The sequence below is a fragment of the Marmota monax genome, unplaced genomic scaffold, assembly GCF_021218885.2.
Source record: "Marmota monax isolate L192 unplaced genomic scaffold, Marmota_monax_Labrador192_F-V1.1 WCK01_AAM20220418_F8-fsc00161, whole genome shotgun sequence".
Lineage (NCBI taxonomy): Eukaryota > Metazoa > Chordata > Mammalia > Rodentia > Sciuridae > Marmota > Marmota monax.
In genome coordinates this window covers 1915547-1927565 of record NW_026693511.1, presented here as the reverse complement: position 1 = coordinate 1927565, position 12019 = coordinate 1915547, and the positions used below count along the sequence as shown (strand labels likewise).

At 40.3% G+C, this 12019-nt stretch overlaps 1 protein-coding gene across 5 annotated transcripts in view; it reads right to left on the bottom strand.

The window, feature by feature from the left end:
• Znf239 (zinc finger protein 239) overlaps positions 1-3470 on the bottom strand; it is a 30980-nt gene extending 27510 nt beyond the window's left edge. Inside the window, exons 1-2 of one of the 5 annotated variants that reach the window (XM_046458414.2) lie at positions 3381-3470; positions 2497-2538 (exon numbers count right to left, since the gene is read on the bottom strand). The gene's annotated coding sequence lies outside the window, so the exon portion shown is untranslated. The other 4 variants (XM_046458413.2, XM_046458415.2, XM_046458416.2 and 1 more) reach the window with 4 other exon arrangements.
• Positions 3471-12019: the final 8549 nt, after the last annotated feature.

The window sequence follows — 12019 nt, the reverse complement described above, 5'->3', positions numbered from 1 at the left end:
TCTTTTCTTTTTTGGAACGGAGGAATAAACCCAGGATTGCTTTACTTCTGAGTTACATCCACAGCCCGTTTTATTTTTTGAGACAGGGTTTCACTAAGTTGCTTAGGGCCTTGCTAAGTTGCTAAAGCTGGCTTCAAATTTGCAATCCTCCTGCCTTGGCTTCCAAGTTGCTGGGATTACAGGTGTGCCCCACCATGCCTGGCCACCTTCAATTTAAATGACTAATGAAGTGCAACAAATAAAGAGACCCTAGAGATCATCAAGCCAGACACCCCAATTTTATAGATGAGAAACCAAGGTTCATAATGAAGTGACTTATCCAAGGTTGCAGAGGGAGAAAAGGGTTAAACTGGGGCTGCCTTTTGGCACACACAAAGACGATGTCTGGAATACAGAAAACAATAAGTATATGTGGTAGAATAAAGTGCTTTCTTTAAATTAAAAAAATTATTATTTAACATAAGTTAACATACTTAACATATTACTTAACATACCAGAATCTCAAAATTTACTATGCCTGCAGTCCCTAACTACATCAACATTGAATAATTATAGGGGAATAGGTAGAAGGGAGAAAAATATACTGAACACAGGGTCTTGTGCATGTTAATCTCTCTTGAAGTCCTTAAACATTTTCAATGCTCTCTGTACCTCCAGGAAGATTACTATCCTCCATATACACAGATTTTTATAAGGCTAATGGTCTCTTCCTGTAAACCAGGACACAAAAAGAGGCTTCTACTGCTGGTGGTGTTAAGAATCAATTCTTAAATTAGAGAGAGAGAGAGAGAGAGAGAGAGAGAGAGAGAGAGAGAGAGAGAGAATTCTCTCTCTCTCTCTCTCTTTTTTTTTTTTTCCTTAAAATGCAATCTGAGCCCAACATAGAGGCATAGGCCTGTGGTATCAGGCAACAGGATCATTTGAACCCAGGAGTTTGAGGCCAACTTGGGCAACACAGAGGACCCCATCTCATTGGAAAAAAAAAAAAATGTAGCCTGATATTTTATTCAAATAACTTCAGGTGTGATGACCTATTTAGTTATGGAGAAAGAACAGCTTGGATCTGAAAAACATGGAGTTTATTTCTGGCTCTGCTGTTCTTTGCAACAAAGAACAAGGCTTTCTCTGAGTCACAGCTCTCTGCAGCCATAAAACACCAGCACCCTGACAGAGAGTGGGCTGACCATTTCCATCTCAAACACTCATGATTCTGTCAATCTTTAGGTAACTATCTACACATGGTTTTACAGAGACAATTTTTTTTTTTTTTTAAGAAGTGCTACTTGGTAAATCTACATTCACTGTTATCAATTTAGTAGACATGTTGGTGGAAGGGAACATAGCAACCAGAGCGTAAATTATCTGGTTAGGTAGTCATCTTACCTACCATACTTACTAACATCAAGTATGTGGAGTATTATTATTTCACAATAAATCTTCAGATAACAAGGAGGAATGAGAGTCTCCTTTCAGTAGGTCTGCAGGGAAGGGCTAAGAACCTTAATTCTTGGAAACCTAGATGATTCTGATGCAGCGCCTAGGTGAGGAGCATTTGTAGCAGTGATTTTGTTATCACTGTGCTGACATTTAACTAATGTTCTAATATTTTTCATTCTTTCACAATTATAAATGGTCATCATTAATATGCATATGTTTTGAGTACACATAATATGCTCATCAAGAAGTGCGTTCCTTGAAGAAAAAAGCACCATAGTTTATCATTCTATTTGTTTTCCTGAGACTATTTAGCACTGGACTGGACATACAGTAGCTCTGAATGACTTTCAACATGCTATAGTTTATAGTTTGGATCTTGTGTGTCTCCCAAAGGTTCATATGCTAAAAGACAGCCTGTGAGGTAGTGAACTTTGAGAAGGTGGGGCCTAGTGGAAGCAAGACTATGTTACTGGGGGCATGCCCTTGGAGGTAGTATTGGAATCTCAGCCCCTTCACCTCTTTGTGACCTGCCTGCCATGAGATGAAGAGAATTCCTCTACCTTGCTCTCCCACCATGATGCACTGTGCTGTCACAGGCCCACAGGCAACTGTGGGATTGAAACCTCTGAAACTGTAAGCCAAAATAAATATTTCTTCCTTATAAATTGATTACATCAGGCATTTTCTCACAGCAACAGAAAGTTAACTAACAGGATGTGAGTGAAATGTCTGGCAGGAAAAGTTTAGCTTTGAAAGGACCAGGCAAAGATGCTCTGTGGTCTTTCGGTAGAAGTGCACATGCAGGTACTCTGAAGAGCAGACCAAATGTAAAGAAGAAGGGCAGTATAAAATATAATCAGAAATATATGTTTCTCATACTGAACTTTTTGACAAAGGAAAAAAAAAAGGATGAGGGAGAGGAAAATAAATACAGTACAGTACAGACACAGGATCTAACACTAGCCAAGCTTTCATGCACATGTTCTCTTTGTCCCAAGGGAAAAAAAAAAAGGTTATGTTTAATTTCAGAAAGGAATTTTAGGAAAAACTCCAACTCACCTGGAACTTTGTCATATCTTCCTCTCAGGGAAATGCAGATTCCTGGAAAGGCAGAGAAAAATCCATAAAAACCAAGCCCACCTTGTAGGACACAGACTAACCGGTCCAACACTGGAAAAAGTTACTCAGCTCTTGTTATCAGTCAATCCTTCCTCTCGCATTCCCTGCAGTTCTCTTACCCCTCTCCTCAGGGCTTTGGAACAAACAGGCCAAGTCTCAAAGCACGTGAGAGTGAGCAAATTCGGTAGCTGTCTGCATCTAAAAGCCTTTTCCCTCAGACTTCCCAATTTCTGCCATAAAGTTCTGGTTAGAGTAGGAGCTCTCAGGTTATATAGATCGCCTCTGAGATGGGGTTTTTGGATACACAAGACGCCATTCTTTTTCTCTGCAACCTGATTCATTTCTGGGGTACAGGGGTTCAGATGTAACATTTTTTCAGCGAGGATGGTGCTGTGGAGCAGAAACCTGGGTCCCATAGGGAGCCCTTCTCAACTGCCTAATGTCCACAGAACAACTCCTTGGATTAAGGCCATTCACTAGCATGGAAAAGGCCGATGTAGCCAACCACAAAGCTCCCATGCAGGCCCAGGCCAGGGATCAGCCACACGAGAGGAGGGGCCCTCAGGGGCCAGGCCTCCTTTGCGGTAGAGGCCTTGCCTCTGTGTGGCCCAGCCCAGGGGGCGCCACTGCTCGGAATGCGGCGCCCAGACACATGTGCGGCCCTGAGTTGCCCTCCGCGGGTCGCACTCTCCTATGGCTTCTCGCCCGGCTTCCGATCTCGGCGGCCCAGCACCTCACCAGAGGCCCACGACCCTGATCCGTGACACCTCTGCCAGCCGCGAAGGCAGCCGGCCCCGTCTCACCTCCCACGTGAGATCCCACACCTGACAACGCAGTAATCCGCAAACTGACCCGTGCCCTCTCCATGGGCCCCCAACTACAAGTACCAGCGAACCGCGCGCGGGACAGCCCACTTCCGGCACCTACTTCCGGCGGCGCCCGGGATGAGTGTGCTGAGCAGTGGTGTAGGCATTTGTCCACGGTGCTGTTCGCCGCTCCTTGCAAAGTGGTATTTAAAGTTATCCTCCAGGCTTTTTCTTACAAACGCCTAAGAATTATTTTAGTAATACCTGTTATGATTTTTTTTATGTTAAAATTCCGCTGGGGGAGAAGGACGTAAATACCACCATTAAAAAAAAATTATGAAATTAATACTTACCACTCGATATCTTCTGTCTCAGTTCCGAAGTTCACTCATAGCAGGAGCTCTTCAAGACGTTACTCCCAAATCATTGCCCTTTCAGTGATTCTTGTTAAATTCTAGTGGGGGAAACAAGCAATCTAAATAGAAATAAATGACATAGTATGTTATAAGGTGATATGGAAAGATGTTATGGAAAAAATAGATTGATGAGGGGTGGTTGTGTGGTTATGTGTGGTTGATTTTATGTAGGGTACAATTGAAAGACTGAGAAGGTGAGGGGATTGGTCATGTGGCATTCAGCAGTCAGAACTCTCCTTAACTACACAGATATGAATGTTTGTACGTATTTTTAAAAACATGGCGTGTATGTGGGCCTGCAATTTGCTTTTTACAATTGAATAGTATCAAATATTTACTAGGGGAAGCAGAAATCTTGCCTCAGAGACCCTTTTATTTGATATCTTCATAGGGTGGCATCATAATTCTACCAGGCTGCACCTCTCCTTCACCTCTTACTGAGTGACACAGAGCTGCCCATTTGGTCTCTTTCAAATCTTTTTCAGACTTATTTGGGAGATCAGAAAGCTGCTTCCTGGGCCTCTCTTCTATACCCTTATTCTTCTTCAGTCTATCAGTTTCCATTTGTTCCTGTAACAAATTATCACAAATTGGTGTACACCACAACAAATTTATTATTTTTTTAATTTTTGCCAATTTCCAGTGACTCAATGTATTCTTTGGCCTGTGGCCTCTTCCTGTCTTCCAAGTACTGTAATCCAATTTGTTCTTTCTTCATGATATCACTTTCTCAGACACTGGTGACTCCTACATTTTTCTTACAATAAGTTGCAATTATATTGGACCCAACTGGATAATGCAAGAAAATCATTCTACATCAAGATGCTTAATTTTGGGGCTGGGGATGTGGCTCAAGCAATAACGCGCTCGCCTGGCATGAGTGGGGCGCTGGGTTCGATCCTCAGCACCACATACAATAAAATAAAGATGTTGTGTCCACCGAAAACTGAAAAATAAATATTGATAAACTCTTTCTCTTAAAAAAAAAAAGATGCTTAATTTAATCACATTTTGAAAATCCCTTTTGTCATATAAGTTAACATTCACAACTTCTAGGGATTAGGGCTTGGACACATTTGGGGAACCATTATGTCCAGCCTATTGTAGGAGCATGGACCCATTTCCTGTCTGGGCTCCTCTTCAGAACTACTCTTCTACCTTTTGTCTGGGAACACAAAGTTATCTCTTTTTGACTCACCACTATTAATCTCTGATGGAAAATCACAGAGCTCTTCCCTAATCTTTTGATTCTATAACCCTTGCCTCACCCCTCACCCCTACCCCAAAGTCCTCATATCCCTTTTTGCTGATATATTTTAGAGACCACTGACCATCATATGATCAGTCCTTTGTATATACCATTAACTGTCTTGCTCCGTCTCATTTTATTTCATTCTGATAAAACATAAAACCTAGTTGATTCCAACTCCCTGTCTGCTCTCTGCCTGTACTTGCATAGCAGATGTGGCCTGAGAAAAACACACAGCCCCTGATAGTTGTTCTCGCTTTCAATTTGTGACCAATAAGTTCAAGTGGACCAATCATGCTGCCCAGCTATCCTACTTTTTCTTAGTCCATTTATTTTCCTAAATGACTAATTCACAACTTCTCCTCCTCCTCCAAGTCTCCAACAACTCCTTTCTTCCACCTCACTGATAACTGATGAATTTGATTTCTCTGTTACTGAGAAAAGAGAATTTCTGTACCCAAGCACAAGCACATCTGCAGACCTCTCTGCATGGAACCTGTGTGCTCCACTTTGCATTCTGAATGAACTCTCCTTCTGGGTCCTGGATCTTATTCCTTTTCTCATGCATGATGACATTCACCTTTTTCTTCTGTCACCAGTTTTTCATTCTGTACGGAATTACCAACATACTAATGAATATGCTGTGCTATCTGCTTTAAAATAAAATGTTTTGCTCCCACCCTATTTCTCTTCAGCTACCACCCAATTTCGCTGCTTCCCCTTACAGCAGACCTCCTCAAAGAATTTTCTATAGATATTTCCAATTCCAATTCTCCTCTATTCCCTTAAACCTACTGCAGTTAGGTGTTTTTCCATTACCAGTCCAATGGAAAAGTCATCATTAACTTTCAACAGCATAGGTTCAAAATATACGAGTAAAATGTTTTAGCCTGGAGGTATAGATCAGTGGTAGAACACTTGCTTAGTAAGCATGAGGCTCTAGGTTCAATCCCTAGCACCAAAACAAAACCCAAACTCAAATCAAAGAAACCACTACTTTTATTAACAGGAAAAATCTTTCCTAATCCCTGAAAGTTGTGAATGTTAATTTATGTTAACTATCATAGTGGAGGATTTTTCTGGAACACACACTCTTACAGAAAAAAAAAAAAAGTATTCAGCTGGGTGTGGTGGTACACGCCTGTAATCCCAGCAGTTTGGAAGGCTGAGACAGGAGGATTGTGAGTTCAAGACTAGCCTCAGCAAAAGTGAGGCACTAAGCAATTCAGTGAGACCCTGTCTCTAAATAAAATACAAAATAGGACTAAGGTGTGACTCAGTGGTTGAGTGCCCCAGTGTTCAATCCCCAGTACCAAAAAAAAAAAAAAGTATCAACAATAATATGCTTGGAATACAGAAAAACAGTTAATATACTTGATTTAGAAGATATAGAATAGTGAAGTCCAAAATTAAAAAAAAAATCAGTATTTTGAACATAAAACAGTCACAAAGATTATTTCCATTAAATCTGGAACAAAATTTCAACAAGTTTTTGGTTGATATTATACAGTAAAATTTCACTTACCAAAAGAAACTTCAGGCTGGGTGTGATGGTGCATACTTGTAATTCTAGCTACTAAGCAGCTCTTGGGGACTCTTAGTCCCATCATGTCCCAGAATATCTATGGCAGCTGCTTAGTTTGAGGAAAGTCTTGAAAATTTAGTGAGACCCCTATCTCAAAATTAAACAAATATGCAGGCAGATGAGTTGGGGATGAAGCTCAGAATCCTGGATTCAGGATTCAATCCCCAGTACAGTGGGAGGGGAGAAACTTCAGGAGGTTTTGGTAGCTCAGTGGTAAAGCACTTTTCTACCATTTGCAAGCCTACCCCACAAAGGTGCCCTCTAGATGCTATCCCATGAATATGCTGCCCACATGGTTTCTGACATCATTCACCAAAGTACTGAACTTTGTTCTGTTGAGCCCAGAGAATCAAATACTACTTACACAGCCCAAACTAGTCTCAGATCCTGGGAAGGACATGGTGGTTTTCTAGGAAAGAACTACAGTTGGAGCAGAATCTATTTGTAATATTTAAACTATATATTGTATTTTTATAGCAAAACAAATTAGAGCCTGTAAATTCTTTATATGTGGCTCTAATTCCCATTTTCCAGGAACCCAAGATTTTATGTCATCTGTATTATTTTGCTGTCTGTAATGTACAAATCCACCTAAGGATCTTGTCTTTCCAACTTTGGCTTGGTTTTATAGATGTGGGAAATTAAGGGAAAAATGCAATTCTCTTGAAGTTACTCAACTTATAAGGCCAAAACATTTCCTCTTTTGGGGACAGTCCTTTTTCTTCAAAATCTCTTCACCTAGAGTAGAGATGGGGTAGATGGGACAGAGGTCCATCCTAAAGGGAAGGAGATAAGGTCAGATGGTAAACAAAAGGATAGGAAGAGAAACTGGTATTCACACCCTGATTAACAGGGTAATGGCATTTTTTGATTCTTCTGCCTGCTATGAAACAGCTGATTATTTGCAACAGGAAAAGGCCCATATGTTCTTCCCATATTATAAGTGGAAAAACCAAGTCTTATGAGGAATAACCAGATAAAGCAAGAAAGTAGTAGAATCAATTATGAAGAACATGTGCTTTGGGATTTAATACACACACACACACATACACACACATACACACGAGCGCGCACGCCAGGCATGATTGAACCTACCTATAATCCCAGTTATTCCAGATATTGAGTCAGGAGGATTGCAAGTTTAAGGCCAGCTTCAGCAATTTAGCAAAACCTTGTCTCAAAATGAAAAATAAAAAAGACTGGGGAAGAAGGAATACTATACTTTAGTACCATGTAATCATTCTAGACACCCCAACAAGGTAGGCAGTGTCATCCCAGTTCATAGCTTATAGTTTTAAAAAAATTTTTTGTGGGGAGGATGCTGGGGATTAAATCCAGATCTTTACACATACTCTACCACTGAACTACAACTCCATCCCCTATAATTTTTACTTTTTAAAAACCTCAAGATTTGATCCTGAGCTTCAGGGCACACACACACACACACACACACACAGCCTTGAGAAGCATAGCCAGGCCGGTGCAGTGGCGCAGGCCTGTCATTCCAGCAACATGGGAGGCTGAGGCAGAAGAATTGCAAACTTCAGACCAGCCAAAGTGTAATAAGCAGCTGCCATAGATATTCTGGGACATGATGGGACCCACTAAGTTGCTTGCCATAAGGAACAGCAGCTGTTGAAGTGCTTAGTCATGTCTGCTTGCAACTGATAAGGTCTGGAAGGGTAACTAGCCATAGGCATGCTTAGCAATGATAAATTACAATTGATAGGGGACACAGCTCCATGGACATGAGCAAAGAACATGCCCAAAGAACATGCCCAATCGCAATTACATCACTTCACTGGACATAAACAATAGACATTGGGTGTAACCAATCACCAACATACACCACCAACTTGGAACTGTATTTTTATTTTTTTATTATTATTTTTTTTTTTAAAGAGAGAGTGAGAGAGAGGTAGAGAGAGAGAGAATTTCAACATTTATTTTTTAGTATTTGGCGGACACAACATCTTTGTTTGTATGTGGTGCTGAGAATAGAACCCGGGCCGCACGCATGCCAGGTGAGCGCGCTACCGCTTGAGCCACATCCCCAGCCCGGAACTGTATTTTTAAATTGCTTGTTTTGTCCTGCCACATTGAAGAGTTTTTCTCCAAGGACATTGGTGAGACTGGCTGCCTTACTGTCCATTCTTGAACCACCTCCACCATTCGCTGACATCCAGCCATTGGCTGCAGAGAACCACTAGACAAGGACAATGTCTGCTCTTTGGCTTAGAGAAGTTACATGGCATTGGAGGTATTTTGGGGCTCGTTGTTACCCTAGCATTGTTTGATTTGTTTATAGTATTGAATTAGTGTGCATGAAATGGTAGTTTGGTGCTCTGGCACACCCAACACTTTTTGCATTAATTGTTTATATTTGATGATAGGAATGATTGAATATATGCTTCCATTTAAAGACAATATTAATAGCACCGTTCATGACACTAAGAAATTTAGCAAGGGGCTGGGAGTGTGGCTCAAGTGGTGGTAGCGCGCTCGCCTGGCATGCGCGGGGCGCTGGGTTCAATCCTCAGTACCACATAAAAATAAAAGAAAATTTAAAAAAAAAGATGTTATGTCCACCAAAAACTAAAAAATAAATATTAAAAAAAAAAAGAAATTTAGCAAGGCCCTAAGCTATTTAGTAAAGACCCTGAATCAACATAAAAAACTAAAAAGTGCTGGGGTAGCTCAGTGGTAAAGTGCCCTTGGTTTCAATCCACAGTACCAAAAACAAGAACAAAAAACAACAACAAAAACAAACAAGCAAGAAAGAAAATAGTATATACAGTGTCTCATAATTAATAAATGCCAGAGTATAGAAGCAAACCCAGTTTATATGATTGTGTGTGTTATTATATGTTTATTTACATGTTTATTTATTTAGTACTGGGGATTGAACACAGGGATGCCCTACCACTGAGCTACACTCCCAGTCTTTTTTATTTTTTATTTTGAGAAAGATCTTGCTAAATTGCTGAAGCTGGCCTTAAACTTGCAATCCTCCTGATTCAATACCTGGAATAACTGGGATTATAGGTAGGTACCATCATACCTGGCATGTGTGTAGGTATTAAATTTAAAAGCACATGTTCTTCATAATTGGTTCTATTACTTTCTTGCTTTATCTAGTTATTCCTTGCAAGACTTTTTTTTTTCTTTCATTTATAATGTTTCGGGAATCAGACCTGTCAAGAAGTGGGAGAACTCAAACTTTATTTTTCCATCAGCAGGCCCAGAGATGATCAAACTCCAGATTCTGAGCCCCCATCCGTTTGACACATCTTTTATAGGCTATATAGTGCCCTAAAATTTCTAATCTGCAAGATAGTAGGAGTTTCCAGCTCCAGTGGGAAGTGTGTTTACAGAAGTAGAGTGTGATAATTATGAGGGAAAACTGATTTTTCTCACAGGCCTCTGATAAATCTTTAGCCTTGAATCCAAGCCTCAACAAGGGCTTCATTTACACTTCAAACGGGAGTAGTTAAATTACAATCCAAAAGACTGGGGCCTAGGATTAATTAGGTTTTCCTGAAGAAGGGCTGACAGAAAGAGGAGGGGAACTCACTCTTCCCCAGGCACTAGTTTTTCACAATATTGTTCATATAATTTCATTTTACAACCAGGCCTGTTTTTGCCATCCATCACAGTAAAAGGGAACTGATAATCATAGACCCTTTCTTTGAAGCTTCCAGGAAGGCAAAGGATGTTAAATTGTTAGGAACTTTTTAGAGATCTATAGAGTTGGAGATTATTCTCCTTCCTTCAAATGTGGGATGATAGTTCCAGGTATTTGTGAGGAAGTTGAGGGGTCTCAGCATGGGACATAATAGAGACAAGACATTCACATTGTGTTATGTGCAATTTGGTGTCACTGGAGAATGATAACATTTCTTGTTTATGTTGAGTGATAATGGGACACAGGATGCATGCTGAATGGCATTGTGCTGACAGTGACCAAGCTGCCACAAACATATAGCTCATATTCATCACACAAACTATATTCTTAAATACAATTTGTATCTTCTCACAACATGACCCCCCCATACAACCATATTTGTTCACAGCATATATTCACATATATATTCACATTTCACCCATTATTATGTGTGGTAGATTGCATTATTATTCCTTAGTTTTCTAGTCCAGGTTTTTGTAAAACTTTTTATTTTATCCCCAGCACTTCCCCCAAAACTTTTTATTTTAAAGTAATTATAGATTTATAAGAAATCAGAAAAAAAAATTAAAAAAAAAAAGAAATCAGAAAAATGTACAAAGGAATCCCTGTACTTTCAGTTTCTACTAATAGTACATCTTGCATAACTAAATTTTGTTCTTTTAAGATATGGATCCTATACATGTTTCATTAAACTTCCTAAGTACTTAATTTTCTTTGGAAAGATTGCAGATCATATTGTTTTGTTTTGTTTTTGGCACTGGGGATTGAACTCAAGCCCTTATACATGATAAGCTTGTGCTCTTCAACTGAGCTATACCTTCAGTCCTGGTACTGTGTTTTTATATATATAATAAATCTCTATTTTATTTATTTATTTGTATGCAGTGCTGAGAATCAAACCCAGTGCCTCACACATGCCAGGCAAGTGCATTACTGCTGAGCCCCAGCCCCAAACCCTGGTACTGTGTTTTTAATCATAATTTCCACATTTATTTTTTACTGTGTAGAAAAGCTGTTGATTTTGAGTGTTGATCTTGGATCCTGTGATCTCTCTAATATTATTCCAGTGGGGAAATTGGAATCAAGCATCTGCTTCTGTTTAGCAGGGGATGCAAGTCTGCTCTTTGCTCAGCATTGTCTACATCTCCTGGTGAGAGATCAGTGCCCTGTTTGCTGGAAGAAGAGCTCCCTACTCAGCTCTGCTACCATTGTGTAGTGGGATGGGATAAGCTGGAACATTGCTGACTACTTTTCCAGGGCATGTGTGTGTGTGTGGTTCAGAATGGCAGGTGGAAAATCAGCCATTCACTTTTCTTGGCTAAAACTGGTGGGGGTGGGGAGGGATGGAGCAGAGAAATTTCCTATTGGAGCCTACTAGCCTACACTAGCCTGAGCAGTGTCAAAAAATACTGTCAAGCTTCTTTTCCCAGGCTTTTGTCCTAAGGGACTAGGTTTTTCTTGAAGCTTTTATTTTTCAGTCTGTGTTATTGGTGGTCTTGGGCTATGGTTTTCCCCAGGGCACAGTCAAGGGTATTTGGAACGCACAAAAGAAAACCTGACAATTAAGCCAGGGGTGTAGCTCAGTGCTAGTACTCTTGCCTAGCATTCATGAGGCCCTGGGTTTTATCCTCAGCACTGAAAAAAAGAAAGTAAAACAATTTTTAGGGCTACAGGTGTAACTTTGTTGTAGATCACTTGCCTAGCATTGTGTGAGACCCTGGG